The sequence below is a fragment of the Sturnira hondurensis genome, unplaced genomic scaffold (genome assembly GCF_014824575.4).
Source record: "Sturnira hondurensis isolate 20B ecotype Veracruz unplaced genomic scaffold, ASM1482457v3 Scaffold0006505, whole genome shotgun sequence".
In the NCBI taxonomy this organism is placed as follows: Eukaryota; Metazoa; Chordata; class Mammalia; order Chiroptera; family Phyllostomidae; genus Sturnira; species Sturnira hondurensis.
Window position 1 is genome coordinate 6333425 of NW_028079136.1, and position 19689 is coordinate 6353113.

Sequence of the window (19689 nt, forward strand, 5' to 3'; positions counted from 1 at the left end):
CTTTGCTCTCTTGTTTACATAGATGTATTATACCTTTCAAGCAAAATGAAAGTAATCTGTTGTTTGCAAAAGTAAGAGACAAATATGGTTGTTGAACTACAAACAAGTGTAAACCCAATAGTATATGTATCACCATGTGGGACTGTTGTTGCTTTATGGTCTTAACTTTAAGTTGATTAAGTACACACGCACATAAAGCCCTTTTCTTAGGATTCAGGTCTTGCATTCTAATCCGTTTCAGAGTCCACAGGAAGCAGGAAGCGGGAGATTCGGGATAGCTCATCAGCCCTGTTTCTCTAGCTTCCTGTCTTCTCTCTAGGCTTTCCTCCTTAGACTGCTAACAATTCCTTCCCCTTGCAAGTGCCACCCCCCAGTTCCATGATCCTTTTATCTCAGAGGCCACAACTGGCTGGCATAGTCCTTTTTGGCTGGCCCACAAGGTATCATCCTAAATTCTGGTTTAATTGCCAAGAATTAAAAATGAAGAGAGTTCACATATGTATACTTTGGGATATGCTTGAAAAATGGGACGATCTGGAGAGAGAGAACGCATATTCCCTCCTATCAATAATTATCCGATACTGAGCAGTAGCTGTCCTCTTTAGGAGGCTGTGCTCTCTCCACTTGGGCACCCTCACGCCCAAATGAAGGGGCCCTCTCCTATAGACCTGGGAACACATTTGCCTTTTGTTCCCCCGACACCAGCCCATTTTGCTCATTTATAACCAGCCTGACCCTGAAGTTCAAAACTCTAATTTGTCAGTCCTTAAGCTTTATCAGCCTCATCTATTTCTCGGGAAATGACAAAGAAAAAGAGTAAGAAATGTAAGTTAGCGGTCTTCCTTTAGCATGTGTTGACAGATGATCAGATCTCCCACACTAGAGACATCTTATGGGCATCTCCTACATATTAGAGTTCTTTAATCTTCTGTTAATTTAGACAGGTGTATGCCCTACCCAGGAGGTAGGGGGAAGGAGAACAATCCCTGAGACCCCACCCCACCTAATTTACGGGCCCACCTAAGTTGTTCCCAGTGGCTTTTAGATGTGAACAGCCTGTCTTGGCTCTGGCTTCAGACTTTCCTAAAATCTCTAAAACAAGCCGTATCTGTCATACCCTGTACCTCTTGCTAAATGGACTCAGGCCTGTCACTAGCAGCAGCCAGCCTTGGCTTTCAACTTGGCCTATCCTGGGTACTTCCAAACCCAGCACAAGTAGCAGCCACCTGCAGATTGCTTTGTAGATCATGCTGGGAGGCCCTGGGGAAGACACAGATGGCAGCCAACCTTGGCCTACACCTCCTGGGAGGCCCCAGAGCCACCTCCACAAGCAACAGACTCAACAGGTGAACTCCGTGGGTACCAGTGCCCTGCTGAAGTAAATCCCAACCCATGGGGTCGGCCACTGCACAACTGACTATCCACAGCTGTTGAAGCCAGTTTTTGTGTTGATCAGCCTGGGGTTAGGCCCTCCCACTGTCATGCCAACAGCAATCGAGGCTTAACTACAACAGAAGAGGGTACACAGCCCATAGAGGGGGTGCGCCTGGATGGCTCAGCTTGGGGCTAGGTGTTGAGAGAGAGTTGGGGGATATGTGGAAGAAGATACCCCAGAGTGATTATAGGTTGTGATGAAAATAGGGTTGAAAAGGAAATTTTTAGAAGTTTTGCTATGGCATATATTTTTAAATCTCTTTCATGGTTTTTGAGAAATGCAAAATAAGAAAGAGGTTATTCTGAGGTTAATCAAACTTCAGATGGTTGCTTTGCTATGTTTCCTTTACTTCAGCACCACACCAAGCCTGAACCACAGAGATCTAAGCATAATAACAAAAAAAGAATTATCAGACTTGATAACACAATAGGAAAACACAGTTGCTGTAGTACTATCATTATAGTAAGAAAATTTAGTCCCTAGACTAGTATCATTTAGAGAATGTGAATTAGAGACAGAGAGCTTGAATGATGACATTAGATACTAACAGAAATGGAATGAACTCAATTTATCTCATACATTCTCTGAACTTTGCTTGCTATTTATCAGACCTGAGTTCATCACTTTTCATCTACACTATTGCTGTGCCTATTTCCAGTCTCAGCAAACTCTCTGTCATACCTACAGTCCATACTTTTATCCTATGAAAGTAATATAGAGCTTATTATGTCTTTCTTAGAACTTTTGAGGGCTCCCTATTTTTTCCAGAAGCAAGTCCAAACACAGCACTATATTGGGTGGGTATGCTAAGTTGGCATTCTGCATCCATTTCATATGTGTGGCTTCCTAAATTGTAGAGGATGAAAAGGTAATACTACTTTTCCCAGATTTTGTACAGCTGGATTTATGTAATGCAAATTAGCTTCTGCCAATTAATGCACACGCTCATGAATCAGAAGGCAGAGGAAGGAGAGACAAACTTTATGCTATTGCTGCAGCAAGCCTGGTCCTGGAGATACTGGACTCATCTTCAGCAAGGTCCCAGAATCCAGCCTAGCTTCCTGGATGTGGAGAGGCAATTCCAGTCACAGCAGTGATTGGACTTAGTTTGTAGCCCTTCCAACAATTTCATAAGGATACCAAATTCCCCACATTAAACTTTGTCTGTTTGAAACAGTTGGAGACATTTCTATTTCCTCTGAGGGAAGCTTGACTGATACAAATGACACTGAACACATTTTACAATTTGACCTCAAACCCTCATCTTGAATCTTATCGCACCTCATTCCTCCAAAAAACACTTCACACATTTGCCATTCCACAATTTAATCTACACCCTCTCCTCTTTGCAAATACTGTTTCTTTTGTTTCCATTAACCTTGCTTTTCTTCCTGATTATATTAGTTATCTATTGCTGAATAACAAATTACCCCAAAACTTAATGGTTTATAACAATATTTACTGTCTTGTGTTTTAGAGCAGGAACTGGGTCCTCCGCTTAGGGCTCTCACAGAGCAGCAACCAAAGTGTTGACCCAGACTGCGTCCATCTCAAGGCTCTACTGGAGAGGAATCAATTCTAAGTTCACTCATCTGGCTGCTGGCAGGACTCAGTTCCTTGTTTGCCATTGGCCAACAGTTGCCCCCAGGACTTTCCCAGGTGGAACTCTCCACTGAGGCAGCTCAGAAAATGTCAACTTGCTTCATCAGAGCAAGCGAAAGAGAAGAGGTGCTAGCAAGATAAAGTCATGATCTTTTGGATCTCATCTTGGATATGACATCCCATTACTTCTGTCATATTCTGTTCATTATAAGCCCCTCTATGTCTAGCCCACACTTAAGAGGAGGGAGTTATTCAAGAGCATGAATACCAGTAGGTAGGGATCAATGGGAGCCATTTTAGAAGGCTGCTTCCCACGACATTAATGAGTCCTTCTCATTTCTTTTCTTTGAATTTTGTTTACATGCCTATGTTAGCATGTGCTATGTTGTACTATTGTTATTTGGATACATATTTTATTTTTCCTTTCACCTTTAGCACTTGTGTAGTACATGCAAATCTACTACATATTAGTTGGCTCTTAGTAAATGCTGTTGACTTAATTAATGCATACATTCTTTGGGATTTCGTGAGCTCCAAATCATAACCTTTATCAAGCAATCTGTGCTGAGTGTTGAGATTATTCAAAACAAGACCAAATGTTCCTGTCGACCTAAATATTGATTTTCTTGATGACTTTCTTTGGGTATAGAATGCAGCTGTGAACAATCCAGAAGAATGCACAAAGACTATTGTACTTGAACTTTAGTCTCTGGGTTGGCCATTGACTCACCTCTGTGAGCAACCTCATATGAATATTTGTTTTAACACGGAAACTTCAGTGTGTGTTGGATTGTGGTCAAGTCAAAGAAAGTGGAGCTCCCTCAGCAACCGCAAAGCCACAAATATTGGCAAAAATTTTGGTTCCCTGGTCTCTAGATTTTTATTTTAGTCTTAGCAATCTGGAACTCTGCACGCCAAATACTATCATTTTCTAAAAATTAGAATCCTCTGGGGGGCATTTCCAGACTTTTTTATTGCTATGACAATTGTTATTTTACTTGGGTTTAGTCTTTGGCTAAGTTGAAGACATTTTTCTGTGATCAAAAAAAAAAAAGACAAAATTATGCCCTGGCTGGTGTAACTCAGTGGATTGAGTGTAGCCTGTGAAGCAAAGGGTCGTTGGTTTGATTCCCAGTCAGGGCACATGCCTGGATTGTGGGCCAAGTCCCCAGTAAGGGACACATGAGAGGAAACCACACATTGATGTTTCTCTTCTACTCTTTCTCTTTCTCTTCCCCTCTCTCTAAAAATAAATAAATAAAATATTTTTTTAAAAGACAAAATTAAAAGTAAAATTTCTATGAAAATCAAAAGACCAAATAGAGTACTCATTTCTGCATATTTTTACCTATGAAGATTATAATTTCATTAAAAAATCACAAATAATAATAGTAATAACAAAGACATATGCTACAAAACTTCATAAAACTATAGTATCATAACAAAATATTTTTAATCACATTATGTTTTCTCCATTAAAGACATACTATCAGTAGAAGAACACAATAGAAATTTCCATGTAGTGGAGGTATAAGGAGGCAACGTCTAAATCTGAAGATCCAGCACGGAAAACATATCTGGGCTATAAATCTGGAAAGAAGTGTGGAGTGAGGTATTTGCCACTAAGAGAAATCAGAGACGATGTCAACTCACCCCAGGCATTGACTAGTGTCTGGGCAGAGGCAAGAGGCAAACCTGACCCTACTTTGAACAAAAGGTGGCTTTGTCTACAGTAGGGGAACTTGCCCTGTGTCCAAAACCCCAATGCAGGGAGATCAGAGTCAAAAATGGCACAGTAATACTTCACTGAGTAAGCTGAGAAGCCTGCATCTGCATGGAAGGGAAAAGCCATACGGTAGCAACCAGAGCTGAGGAACACTTCAAACTTTAATGTGAAAGAATATTCCCATCTTTGCTTTCACCTCTATATGTCCCCTTACTAATAACCCTTTCAATACATCCCCTTGAGGGATTGCTAACCTCATCGAGAAAAGCCTCCAGGCTTGAGCCCTATGCTCAAAAGATGTTCCACAGAGAACCTTGCAATGGGGGTAATTGGCTGCTAGCAATAAAGTATAAGTGGGGGCAGAGGTAATTATGCTTCTTACACTACCTATATACTTCCTTTATTTTCTTTTCATGGAGCAACGGCTTGGGGAGCACCAGTATAACTTGCATTTCTCTAGATCTGTTAGGGGCAGAATCCTGTTCCTTGAACAAAATCAACCCTCCAAGTTTATTTGCAAACAAGAGACTCAAAGGTGCTCACAAGCGTTATCACATTCTCTATGGCATTAAGGTTTTTCCCACTGCTCTTGTCTAATTCTACTCCAGTGAGTATTCTCATAACTTCCACTGGGCACAGGGACCCCTTCTGCATGTTTCTGCCTTTCCCATCAACCACCATGACTATTTTCTCTAGGTATCACCACAGCTACCAGGCACCACTGCATCCACTAAGACCAGCTTCTATATCCTCTGGGAACTGCCACACTCAAAAGGCACCAACTGCCAGACTCTGCTGCTGCTTCCCTGGTAATAGCCTCATCTGCACCCGCCAAGTAACTATGCGACTTTGCTATATGCCGACTTGGCCACTGCAGACTGCTGCCTTTTCCTCCAGCAACCACAACATTCTCCAGGCACTGCCACCTCTGCCAGGTATTATAGCACTTACTGGAAGTGCTATACCTGGTGCTATATACCACCAGGTATTACAGTTCGATTCCCAGGCAGGGCACATGCCTGGGTTGCAGGCCAGTTAGTTCCTGGTGGGGAATGCTTAAGAGGCAACCATACATTGATATTCTCTCCCTCTCTCCTTCCCTTCCCCTCTAGAGATAAATAAATAAAATCTTAAAAAAAAAGAGATACAAATATAAAATCAAAGTCACCTTTAAAATCTTGTGATATTAAATTGAAGTTAGGAACATCAGTACAAGCTCTAGATACTTATTTTCTTTTCAAACATTTATATTCCCTGGCTCTGTCCACTGAAAAGAACTGGAAGCAATGACAATCCAATAGTTATGACTGCATTTGGCAACCAGATCGTGGCCTCTGAATACCACTGCCCAGTGAAAGGATCCAGGATTCCTTAGAGGAATGGCTGAATCCAGGTCTGGATCGGCAAGTCTAGACAAGAAGCCAAGGACCAGAACACAAGGAAGCTATCAAAACCTTGTCAAAAAGACAGTATGATGCAGTTACCATTGGGCAAAGGTGGAACTATATAAACATCAAAAGCAATACTAAATGCAATTGATCAAATATATAAAATCCATCAATTTATAATTATACTAAAAAAGTTTAAATTCCACACAGCATACATGACTTCATATAATAAGAAAGAACTCACCATTTCTCCTTTCCTGTACAGACTATATTTCAGAGTAACCAAATATCCCCCATTCATAAGGAAAAGTTTTCTTGTGTTTTGTGTTGTTTTTGTAGAAGTGACACTAATAAATAAGTAATTTTGTAATCCCTAATAAAAGGGATTCAGACTGCCATCATAATGGATGAAATCCTTAGATGAAATAGAGATGAGAACCCCACTATTCAACCTTCCAGCAGATCTCACAACCCCTGATGTGGTGCAACATGAAGCACCCAGCACCATCTAGGAACTATTCATGCCAGAATGGTCAGACCTGAATCTAATTAGGCCTCTAAAGCCCAAGTGCATTTATAGGAAATATGGGGAGGAACGCACCACACGGAAGAAGACAGATAAATCCAGAATGTGGGATTTACCTAATAGTAGTCTGTCTATATAACAATCGGCCCAGTGTGATCGTCTTTATGTGTCAATGTGGCTAAATGTTTTAGTCCCGAGTTATTCAGTCAAATACTAAATGTTGCTGTGAAGGTACTTGGGAAATGCAGTTAAAATCCATAAACAATTGACTTCAAGTAAGGGAGATTATTCTAGGTAATACAGGTGGGTCTGATTCACTCAGTTGAGAGAATTTAAGAGCAGAAGTGAGGCTTCCCAGAAGAATTTTTACCTGTGCATAGTAGTTTCAGCTCAGGCCCGAGAGCTCCAGCCTTCCTGACAGCTGGCCTATGGATTTCCCACTTGCCTTGCAGCCAGCACGACTGATAATCCAACTCCTTGCAATAAATTCCTTAGTATATACTTCCTACTCATCTGTTTCTCTGGTTGCACTCTAACATACCCAAGTTCCTGCAGCAAGTCACTGGCATGAAAAAAGGAGGGGAGGAGGGCTGCTCTAAATTAAATGATTTGAAATACAACAGTGAAATGGAATGTGAGGATCTTGTTTGTATCCTAATTCAAAACAAATCAGTACAAGTTAACTATGTGGAAAAAGACAGTTTTTAGATCACCTTGGAAGTATAATTATGGATTGACTGCTTCCAGCCCTTGCTTCCTACGCAGCAGAGTGATAGACTGACCTAGGTTTTGCTCTCTCCCAGTAGTGCAGTCATTTCCCATTGGTCTATCTGTCTGGCAACAAGGACTCAAAAGACCGAGCGGGATAGCTCCCAGGACTGCAGCACATACTCTGTGTTGTTCCTGAGCTTCCCCACACCATTTCCCCTGGTCCTGTCAGTACACATTGGATTGCTCTTCCTTTGCATTATACACAATCACGGTAAGGTTTGAGTTTTGTATTTGCATGAAGAAAAACCTGACTTCTTTGATCTGTAGTTATTAGATCTAGCTGACTGAGGAAACACCAGATGGTTTTTCAGATGGAAAGTGTTTTAAAAAGCAGAGAACTCACAGCTAGAAAAGAGAATGTTAACTTGTCTCCTAGACAAAAAGTGTTGTCAGGGAAGTAGACTCCTCTGGTTTCAGTAAGGTAGAGAGTGTTGAAAGGACAGGAATAGGGAATTCCTGAGGTCAAACTGAAATGGTCTTGGGTGGGTGAAAATGAGGTATGCCAAGGAAAATTGGGCCACAAGGAGCTGTGCTGAGATCGGTGGTCACAGAACACAGCAATGCAGGACTGTGGTGGAGTGTGTGGAAGGGACCTGCACTGACATGGTAACAAGGTAGTGTATAGAACCCACCCTCTACAAGATCCAGATACATCTTTGGGGCGATGGTGCAGTAAAATCATCCATTTAAAATGGATTCTCAAAGACTGCAGTCCATCTTGTTGACCTGCTCTGGCCTAATATTGAGCACCAGCACCTTTATGGCATGAACTTAAAGATAACATTTTAAGCTGTGTGGTCTGGCAGCAAGATAGAAGAGGAACCGAATGGACACATTTCAGGGTAATTTGACCAGCTGAGATGTCATTACACTAACGGAGCAGTGAGTTAACATGGAACCCAGACTGACATGATAGTAGGAAATGGACAAGAATGGGTTGAATTCATCAGGAGAAATACAGCACAGTAACTAAAACCTGAGGTGGGTTCTGAAATCACACAGTGGATTTGAGTCCCTCCTCAGTCGTTTATGAACTATGTAAACTTTGGCAAGTTATTTCCCCTCTCTAGAAATGTTTTCTCTCCTGTAAAATTGAGGTGACATTAGTATCTGTCTTTTTAAAATATATTTTATTGATTATGCTATTACAATTTCCCCAATTTTCTTCCCTTGTCCCCCTCTGCCCAGTACTCCCATTCCCTCCATCAATCATCCCATTTAGTTCATGTTCATGGGTCGTACATGTAAGTTCTTTGGCTTCTCCATTTCCTATACTATTCTTAATACCTCCCCGGTTATGTTGTACCTACCATTTATGCTTCTTAATCCCTGCACCTTTCCCCCATTCTCCTCCTACCCCTCCAGAAGATAACCCTCTATATGACCTCCATATCTATGATTCTGTTCCTGTTCTGGTTGTTTGCTTTGTTTGTTAGATTCAGTTGTTGATAGTTGTGAATTTATTGCCATTTTAATGTTCTTGGACTTGATCTTCTTCTTTTTCTTAGATAAGTCCCTTTAACATTTCATGTGATAATGGTTTGGTGATGATGAACTCCTTTAGCTTTACCTTGTCTGGGAAGCACTTTATCTGCCTTTCCATTCTAAATGACAGCTTTGCTATCATTGATAGCATAATCTAGATTGTAGGCCCTTGCTTTTCACCACTTTGAATACTTCTTGCCATTCCCTTCTTGCCTGCAAAGTTTCTTTTGAAAAAAAATCAGCTGACAGTCTTATGGGGACCCCCCACGTACATAACTAACTGCTTTTCTCTTGCTGCTTTTAAGATTCTCTCCTTATGTTTAACCTTTGGCATTTTCATTATGATGTGTCTTGGTGTGGTTTTCTGTGGGTCCAATTTGTTTGAGACTCTCTGTGCCTCCTGTACTTGTTACGTCTATTTCCTTTGCCAAATTAGGGAAGCTTTCTTTCATTATTTTTTTCAAATAGGTTTTCAATTTCTTGCTCTTCTTTTTCTGGTGTCCCTGTGATTCAGATGTTGGTATGTTTGGAGATGTCCCAGGGGCTCCTTAGACTGTCTTCATTTTTCTGAATTCTTTTTTCTTCTTGCTGTTCTGATTGAATGCTTTTTTCCTATGTTCCAAATCATTGATTTGAGTCCTGGCTTCATTCCTTCCACTGTTGGTGCCCTATAGATTTTCTCTTTATTTTATTTAATGTAAACTTCATTTATGCCTGGGTTCTTTTTATGCCGTTGAGGTACCCGATGAGTTCTTTGAGCATCCTGATCACCAGTGTTTTGAACTCTGCATCTAATAGGTTTGTTATCTTCATTTCACTTAGTTTTATTCTGGAGTTTTGTTGTGTTCTTCCATTTGGACCATATTTGTTTGTCTCCTGAATTTGGCAGCCTGACTGTGTTTCTGTGTATTAGGTAGAGCTACTTTGACTCCCTGTCTTAGTAGTGTGGCCTAATGTAGAAAAGGCACCTGTAAATTTTGTGGGGTGGAGCCTTAGGTAATTGCCAGGGTGGGGCAACCCATTTCATCACTTTGTGGCTCTGTGTGGGTAGAGGGCTTAGAGGAGGTCAATGACACTGCCTGGCTTCTGGAGGTTTACCCAGGAGGAAACTGTTTCCCAGCACTTGCCCTGTTTCCAGTCACTACACTTTTTCACCATATGTCACAGGTGCCCTTCCAGCTGCTGTGCTGGTGCTGAACCCCAGAGGCAAGGGGTCTGTGTGAGTCCTAAGTCCCTATGGGCCCTTTAAGAGAAATCTCCTAAAAATTAGTTTCTTCCATTGCACCAACCCCCACTGGTTTTTGCAGCCAGAAATTACAGGGATTTATCTTCCTGGTATGAGAACCCTGAGCTGTGTGGTCTGGCCTGGGGCTGGGATCCCTCACTTCCAAAGTATCCTTCCCAATTTTTATCCACTACACATGAATGTGGGACCACACATGAATGTGGGACTGTCCATTCTGCCACCTCTCCACACTTCTCCTCCTGTCTCCATATCTCTGCCCCTCCTACTCAGCTGGGTGAATGTGGCTTCTTTAAACCCTTGGTTGTCAGATGTCTGTACAGCTTGATTTTATGATGGTCCCCAGTGGTGACCAGCTTGGCACAATAGCCATAATATTCATATCTGTCTTTAATACCTATCTTTTTAAAAGATTTTATTTACTTATATTTAGAGAGAGGGTAAGGAAGAAAGAGATGGAGAGAAACATCAATGTGTGGTTGCCTCTCGCACACCCCTCACCAGGGACCTGGCCTGAAACCCAGGCATGTTCCCTGATTGGGAATCAAACCAGAAACCATTTGGTTTATAGGCCAGTGCTCAATCCACTGAGCCACAACAACCAGGGCTAATGCTTATCTTTTAAAATGGTGGTGAGGCTTATATTATATAATAAATATAGGACACGTAAAGTGCCTAGCACACATTAAGAAATTTAAAAAAGGGCCCTGGCCAGTGTGGCTCAGTAGATTGAGCACCAGCCTGCAAACCAAAGGGTCACAGGTTTGATTCCCAGTCAGGGCACATGCCTGGGTTGCAGGCCAGGTCCCCAGTAGAGGCACATGAGAGGCAAGCACATATTAATATTTAAACCCCCCCCCCCCAAAAAAGAAACTTAAAAAAGAGTAAAAAAATAAACAAGGAAAAATTTTAAAGAAAGTACAGGACATCATGACAGAATTATTGAGGACACAGAAAGAAAGCTTTTTATATGATTTAGCCTGGGAATCCAGAAGGAATATTGGCAACCACTATTTCAGATACGGAAATTGTCAAATTCAGGTGCCATTACTGTAACACATTCATTCGTACGGGAGATACTCTATGTAAATATGAAGGTACAGGATTGGAACACCCGTGAAAGATAACCATTGGCAATGCTGATTTGGGAATCATCTGAATACAGGTGATAATTGAAGCTATGAGTGCATGAGCTCTCCGAACACGTAAAAATAAAAGCAGAGGATGGAGGACAGAGCTTGAGAAGAAGCAGCCAGAAAGGAGAATCCTGCAAGATGGTGATGAAGCTTTAATCTTAATTGTAAGTGGCCTGCTGTTCCTCCATACTCTACACTGATATAACTAGATGCAGTGATGTATTGTGAGGAAAAGTATGGGACTAGTGGCCAGGAAATCTGGATCTTAACCTAGTTTAGTTAACTCGCTCTGTAGTTCTTAGGCGAATCACTTCCCATCTTTGGATCTCAGCTTCCTCACCCATAAAAGAAGAACGTTGGAATAGATGATGTTATGCATTACAACAGGAAGTCAAAAACGTTGACAGTCCTCAACCACCGAAAGCCTTGTCGTCCATTCCCACAGTCCTCTCCCAGGTGTTTGGTGACCTTACAAAGGTCAGGAGGCATTGGGCATATTTTCCTAGAAAAATATTTCAAAACTCTCTCATTCTCCTAGTCTTCACTCCAGCACTGTGTTTACTACAATTTTATTGAAGCATCTGTGTTTTAACTGGAAAATACCTACATAAATTATGAAATTCGGACTACCCATTACAAACTGCAAGAGTTATTATAAAAGAATCCTTCTTACAAAAGAATTAACTTAGAGGTTTCTTCTTCCATAACTCTTACTATTTTATTTATGGTACCCTACAAACATGTTTCCTACACTCTTTTTCAAATGTAAAAAAACAAAGTTTCCCTATCCTGCTACAAAATTTCATGATAAAAATTCCACAGAGAATTTTTAATTTCTTGAACTATGGTTTTTAAGATAATCTTTATTATTGTCTTATTGTTTTACGTTCTAACTAATTCATTCTGCTTATGCAAAATTAAGAAAAAGCTGTAGAGAGGAAAAGGAACTATCTAGAGATATCAATACTTATACTAATTTAATGCTAATTTAAATCGAATAGTCTTATAATCTCTCCTATAGTCCGATCCTCACTGATTTGGGCTACACTCTCCATAAGCTATAAAAAGGAGTAATGGCCCCATTTTATAAAATCAGAGGCAATCTGTAAGCTGACATTCCTGGCTCCAAGGCTCAGATCAGCCTGAAATAGAGAGTCTCTCAAAATTTAAATAGATCCGCCCTGGCTGGTGGAGCTCAGTGGATTGAGCGCGGGCCTGCGAACCACACGATTGCGGTTCGACTCCCAGTCAGGGCACATGCCTGGGTTGCAGGCCAGTTCTCAGCAGGGGACACACCAGAGGCAACCATACATTGATATTTCTCTCCTTCTCTCCTTCCCTTCCCCTCTAAAGATAAATAAATAAAATCTTTAAAAAAAATTTAAATAGATCTGCCTTTCCCCCCACTTTACTGAGGTATAACTGGCATTCAATAAACTGCACATGAGGAAAGTGTGCACTATTAGAAGTTGTGACATATGCATACACCTGTGAAACCATCACTACAATCAAGAAAATTACCATAACCCCCAAAAGTTTCCTCCTGTGCCTTTGTGATACCACCCACCTACCCATCTCTGCTGCCCCTTTTTCATTCCACATCCCTCCTTTAAACACCCACTGATCTGCTTTTTGTCACCAGTTTGGATTTTCTAGAATTTTATATCAGTGGAATCACACAGTTGTACTTGGGGGAGGGAGGTCTGGCTTCTTTCACTCAGAATAATTCTTTTGAGATTCATCCACATTATTGAGGATATAAATCATTCATTCCCTCTTATTTCTGAGAAGTATTCTATGTGTGAATATACCCCTATTTGTTTTCCATTCACCTGTTAATGGACATTTGGGTTGTTTCCAGTTTGGGCCAATTACAAATAATGCTACTGTGAATGTCCATGTACACGTCTTCGTGGGTAGAATACCTAGGAGCGGAATGGCTGGATCATATGGCAGGTGCACACTTAGCTGTTCAAGAGATGGCAATCTGTTTTCCAAAATAGTTGTATCATTGACATCCCCAACAGGCTGTATACGAGGATTCCAGTTGTTCCACATCCCTCCCAACACTTTGTACAATCAGTCTGTTTAATTTTAGCCATTCTAGTAACTTGGGTGCTCGGCAATATCTCATTGTACTTTTAATTTGCATTTCCCTAAGGAATAATGATGTCAAGCATCTTTCATTTGCTTATTTTGTCATCCACTTACCTACTTTGATGAAGCATCTTAAAATCGGGTAGTATAACAACTTTGCTTTTCGTGACCAACGTTTTGGCTACTGTAGATCCTACTGCACTTCCATATTAATTTAGAATTAGCTTGGTAATTTCCACAAAAAAGAAACCCTGCTATGATTTTTTATTGGACTCACCTTTAAAGCTATAGATCAAATCAGAAATAAGTGACATCTTAAAAATACCAAATCTTCTGATCCGTGAACACAATGTATTTCTGTATTTAGACTGTTAATTTCTTTCACAATGTTTTTGTAATTTTCAGCTTCTATGTATGTCTTTTGCATCTTTGGTCAAATTTATCCCTAAGTATTTTATTTGTTTGTTTGTTTCCTAGGTTTGTTTGCTGAAAAGTATTTGTAAATTTTTTTTAGTATTTGCAAAATTCAATGTCCAATTGTTCACTGCTAGCATGCGAAATATATAAAGAACTCTCACAAGTCCATGATGATGACAATAACAACAACAACAAAGCCCAGGTAGCCTAGTTAAAAAATGGGCAAAGGACTGTTCTTTTCCCACTCATCTATTGATGGACAATTAGGTTGCTTCCACCTCTTGGCTATCATAAGTAATGCTGTATTGAGCGTGGGTGTGCAAATATCTTTCAAAATTTAACTGCTTTGACACATGATGGCAATCCTGGATCTTAGGGGTTTTTTTTCAGCATTCAAATATTCATCAGGCGTTGAAATACTGAACAACCACTGCACGCCAGGTTCTGTGCTGGCTGTCAGGAAGAAGATCCTCAGCACGTTCTCAATGAGGCAATATAAGGAGTGCACAGGCACACATGGACCTGGCCCTGATGAAGTCTCCTCATTCTACTGAGGTATTTTAAAGCAAGAGTTATGAGCTCGGACTTTAATTTGGCTCTGATCCTCGGGCCTGCGAACCAGAGGATCGCGGTTCAATTCCCAGTCAGGGCACATGCCTGGGTTGCAGGCCAGTTCCCTGCAGGCCAACTCCCAGTAGGGGACCCACGAAAGGCAACCATACATTGGTGTTTCTCTCCTTCTCCTTCCCTTCTAAAGATAAATAAATAAATAAAATCTAAAAAAAAAATTGGCTCTGATCCTGACTGGTTGGTTGACCTTGAAAAACTTAATTGACTTTCCTAAGCCTATTTCTTCAGCTATAAAATGAAGATATTAATAATAGATACCTCATAAGATTGCTGTTTGGAATAAATGAATTAATATCTTTAAATTCCTTAGAAAAGGGCTGGGTACATCGTAAACAGTCAATAAACCTATTTATTATTATAGGGCAGATTGATTCTTCACAGAGTAAATCCACAAATGGCTGGGATGGAAACATTAACGAGCATATGAAGTAGCATAATTTAGCTGCTAAGCATAGAGGTACTAGGGTCACCAATATCTAGGTTAAAACCTTGCTCTGCTATTTACTGGTGGTATGACTTTGAGGCAACTACTTAAATAAGTGCAATGCCTGTACGTGTTTAGTGTCATATTTGTCACGCAACAGATACTTAATGGACAGCAATTGTTGATTATGGGCATTCTGAAAAGCCATAATACTGTCAACACCTATTCATAATAATAACAGCTGCCACTTATTAGGGCTTACCATTTCGAACCCTGTGATAGTTTCTGTCCAAATGTTCTCTTTTATGCTTCTTAATCTATTGGGTTAGTTTAGTACTAAAGGACTCTTGGTACTGTTGACATTTTGGACAAATAATTCTTTGCTATCTTATGCATTGGAAGATGTTTAGCAGCACCCTTGGCCTCTATCCACTAAAAGCCAATAGCAGGAGATAGCCAACATATCCAAAATATCCAAATCAATAAAGTTATTGGTGAAAATGAAAAATGTTTTTTATCTTACAGAAAAAACTAAACGGACTTTTTGGCCAACCCAATAGCTGGGCGAGCATAATCGACTCCATTTCACGATGAGGAGGTCATCTTTGTGTAACTATGACCAGGGGAAGGCTGGAGATCCAATAAGTGCTGACTTGGAATCCAACCCTTGGCCAAACCAGGGCTCCAAGAGTGGCCTTGTCACTGGGTTGAGGCCTCAACATCCCCTGGGAGATGGCGCCTGCAAAGAAGACAGTCGGCCAGGCCAAACCCACAGCCACACCACGAAAACCCCTACCTCCAAAAGCCTCCTAGGTGGAGCCTCCCCTACCGCCCCTTGGCCATGACCCCCCTCCTTGGCCTTCGCTACCACTTCCTCTCCCAGTTCCCCTGGAGAAGAGTAAGCGCTGAGCTAGAGCACAGCTCTAGGGAACTGACTTCGAACTCAGAGTCCAGGCAAAATGCTGGCGGGAGGGTGGAGGCGGAGTGGGGAGGCAGGGCTTTTGCGTCACTGTGGTGCGACCCGGTCTCCCGCAGAGCCGCCGCCACCGCAGCCTGTGGGCCTGAGTGGCGGGCTTGGGCGGCACCTGTACCGCCGGAAGCGTGATGCCTTGAACCTTGGGTGAGGTCTCCAGCGCAGTCCTTTCTTCGTTTCCCTACCTACCTGCTCCACGACCCTCGGGCTGGAAGTAGGAGCCGGCCGGGCCTCGACAGCCGAGCCGGGGTTCAGTGGGGAGACAGGCCCCGCCCTGCCGCCCTTTCTAGGCCCCGGCTTAGGGTGCGGAGCTGGCTTGGAAGGCCCTGCGGTGGACGCGTCGTCCCCAACCTGGGGGGTTTCAGTGGTCCAGGGTGGGGAGGTGGCTTGTCCTGCTTGGGGGGCGGGGACGGAGCTGGGGGAGCTGGACAGAGTTCTTCCTTCTGGAGTCCGGAACCGCTTTTGAATATTGCCGCCTGCGCAGTCTGTCGGCTAGCTGTTGGTTAGAACTCCAAGTTCAAGTGCGTTTCAGGAGGGGCTGGTGCGGCGAGGGTGGCTGGTGTGTTTAGTAAACACACGAGTGCTGTTAAAAACCCTAGGCGCCCCCGCCACGCTCAGATCAGAAACCCTCTGCCTTGTGACGGTAACTCAGACTCAGAAAAGGTCAAGTCGATCTACTGAGCTTAGCTGGCTCTCCATTTCTAAATTAGTTCGGGGTGCCCTTCTCAAAGGGCTTGCCTTGTTGAACCGAATCTTGTTGAACCGGGTCTTGAGACCCGGCTGAGACGATACGTTACCTTTCTAATCATTGTAATGATTCCTGGAGTGGAAGTCTTCTGTGTTAGCTTTGGGTGATTTCTTGTGTTACTTGTACCGAGTTAGAAAATGCGGACTTACTATTACTCAAATTCATCCCCAGATGTTTCATTTTAGTTGCAGTGTACGGCCGTATTCTGACCCTGTCAAGCTTCTTAGTGCCAAGTCAGTCAGTTCTTTCCTCTGGCATCTTTATAAAGTTGCCTGTGGTTATTAATTCTGAGATTTTCTGCGTAAAGTCACTCTTTTCCACTCCCTCGCCCTCGCGCCCATTAGTCTTGAGCTCCATCCATTCAAAATTTCATCTGGGACCAAGGATCGTGGATTATTCACTGCTATATTGAAGTCACCTCCCTACAAGTGATGCTTTCTGAATTTGTAACTCAAAAACAGTGTGGGTTTTTCTCCTTTTAATGCCACCTGGCTGCCATTTCTAAGTAATTTCCTCTAGCATATGATTGCAGATTTCCAAAATATGTACTTTGTCATTTTGTGTGAGGGAACTGTGTATTTGATGTGTGTAGCCTGCTACGTCTTAGTTCACATCCAAACACCTAACACAGGTACCTTACCCTTCTCTTCTCCAAAAGGCAGGGGAGATTCAGAGAGGGTTCTTACAAGTTTAGTTAATGTATTTTTCCAAATATGTAATGTATTTAGTAAACACACTGGTGCTGCCAGAATTCTGTGTTCTTCATCTCCAGTACTGTCCTTCCTTTTAGTTTTTCTTTCCATAAAAATTGTCTTCTGATTAAGATCTTTGGGCCCAGAACAGGCATTCCAGGCTCCGTAAGTGACTGACTAGTTGGACTTGTTTCACCATGTGTCTAACTGCTGTCTAACTTGCAGAACAGCCTACAGATCTAGAGTTTAAGTAAGCAGTGAGTAATAAAAGTGTATCCTTAGGGACCTAGTTTTTAGTACTTGGTTTTTATCACTGATTTTTTTTTTAAGATTTTAGTTATTTATTTATTTATTTTTAGAGGGGAAGGAGAGAGGGAGAGAAACATCAATGTATGGTTGCCTTTTGTGCGTCCCCTGCTGGTAGTTAGCCTGCAAGGAACCGGCCTGCAACCCAGGTATGTGCCCTGACTGGGAATCGAACCGCGATCGTCTGGTTCGCAGGCCCCCGCTCAATCCACTGAGCTACGCCAGCCAGGGCTATCACTGATTTTTTAAATCACTTACTTCACCATGAAAATAATTGATTATTTCAATTGTAAATGTCTTTTTGTAAGTAAAGCGGGTGAGACAAAATTTCATGGAGAGCAGCTTTTGGAGGGGTGTTCACTACAATACTTGTGAACTAGCCACCTGCTTGCCCTTTCAGACTTAGGGATGGATATGGTTTAAATTTTCATGGAGTTTTTTGGGGGGCGGGGGGAGGTGGTTGATTGGTTTTTGCCAGTTGTCTGTGATGTGATTTTATACATTTAAAGAATATTTGAACCACAACAATTCATTTGTCAGAAAAAGAAATGATCGAGTGAATGTTACCTCCCACTAGACTAGAGAATGTGGCATTTTTAGAATCCTTGATATTCTCATGTTTCAAAATAGTTCTTTATTTTTAAAATCTTTCAAATGTTTTTTGAAAGCACACTATTATTTCGCTAGAAAGGACTAAGTTATAGGTGGCACAATAGTATGAGAGCTGCTAGTTCTTTGAGAAACCTTGACCAGAGATTTGTCTTTTGCTGAATTCTATGCCAGTGGTTTGCAAATTACGTTCCTATGAAATACGGCTCCATGATCTAGAGGGGAGCATTTTGCTGATATCAAATAATGAATACCTCTCAATTTACATAAGCATTAATTGACTGATAAATTTTTACAATTTTATATTTTTCCAAATATATGTTATTGATTGTGCTATTACAGTTGTCCATTTTTCCCCCCTTCACTCCCCTCCGCCTTGCACTCCCCCCCACCCACATTCCCCCCCTTTAGTTCATGTCCATGTGTCATACATATAAGTTCTTTGGCATCTACATTTCCTATACTATTCTTACCCTCCCCCTGTCTATTTTGTACCTACCTTCTATGCTACTTATTCTCTGTACCTTTTCCCCCTCTCTCCCCCTCCTACTCCCCTGTTGATAATCCTCCATGTGATCTCCATTTCTGTGGTTCTGTTCCTGTTCTAGTTGTTGCTTAGTTTGTTTTTCTTTTTTGTTTTAGATGTGGTTGTTAATGATTGTGAGTTTGCTGTCATTTTACTGCTCATATTTTTATCTTTTTCTTAGATAAATCCCTTTAACATTTCATATAATAAGAGCTTGGTGATGATAAACTCCTTTCACTCAACCTTATTGAGAAGTACTTTTTCTGCCCTTCCATTCTAAATGAAAGCTTTGCTAGATAGAGTAATCTTGGATGTAGGTCCTTGCCTTTCATGACTGGGAATACTTCTTTCCAGCTTCTTCTTGCCTGTAAGGTCTCTTTTGAGAAATCAGCTGACAGTCTGATGGGAACTCCTTTGTAGGTAACTGTCTTCTTATCTCTTGCTGCTTCTAAAATTCTCTTCTTCATTTTCATCTTGGGTAATGTAATTATGATGTGCCTTGGTGTGTTCCTCCTTGGGTCCAAATTCTTTGGGACTCTCTGAGCTTCCTGGATTTCCTGGAAGTCTATTTCCTTTGCCAGATTGGGGAAGTTCTCCTTCATTGTTTGTTCAAATAAATTTTCCACTTGTTGCTCTTCCTCTTCCCCTTCTGGTACCCCTATAATTCGGATGTTGGAATGTTTAAAGATGTCCTGGAGGTTCCTAAACCTCTCCTCATTTTTTTGAATTCTTGTTTCTTCATTCTTTTCTGATTGGATGTTTCCTTTTTCCTTCTGGTCTACACTGTTAATTTGAGTCCCAGTTTCCTTCCCATCAGTTTTGGTTCCCTGTATGTATATTTTTCTTTATTTCATTTCGCATGGCGTTCATTTTTTTATCTAATTTGCAACCAAATCCAACCAATTCTGTGAGCATCCTGATCACCAGTGCTTTGAACTGTGCATCCAATAGGCTG

General features: G+C 41.6%; 1 protein-coding gene across 3 annotated transcripts in view; it reads left to right on the forward strand.

The window, feature by feature from the left end:
* Nucleotides 1-15906: 15906 nt before the first annotated feature.
* The window catches only part of RNF141 (ring finger protein 141), a 28123-nt gene continuing 24340 nt past the window's right edge, over nt 15907-19689 (forward strand). Inside the window, exon 1 of one of the 3 annotated variants that reach the window (XM_037050080.1) lies at nt 15907-16000. The gene's annotated coding sequence lies outside the window, so the exon portion shown is untranslated. Of the gene's footprint in view, nt 16006-16809; nt 16835-19689 lie in introns of those variants that run through there. The other 2 variants (XM_037050081.1, XM_037050082.1) reach the window with 2 other exon arrangements.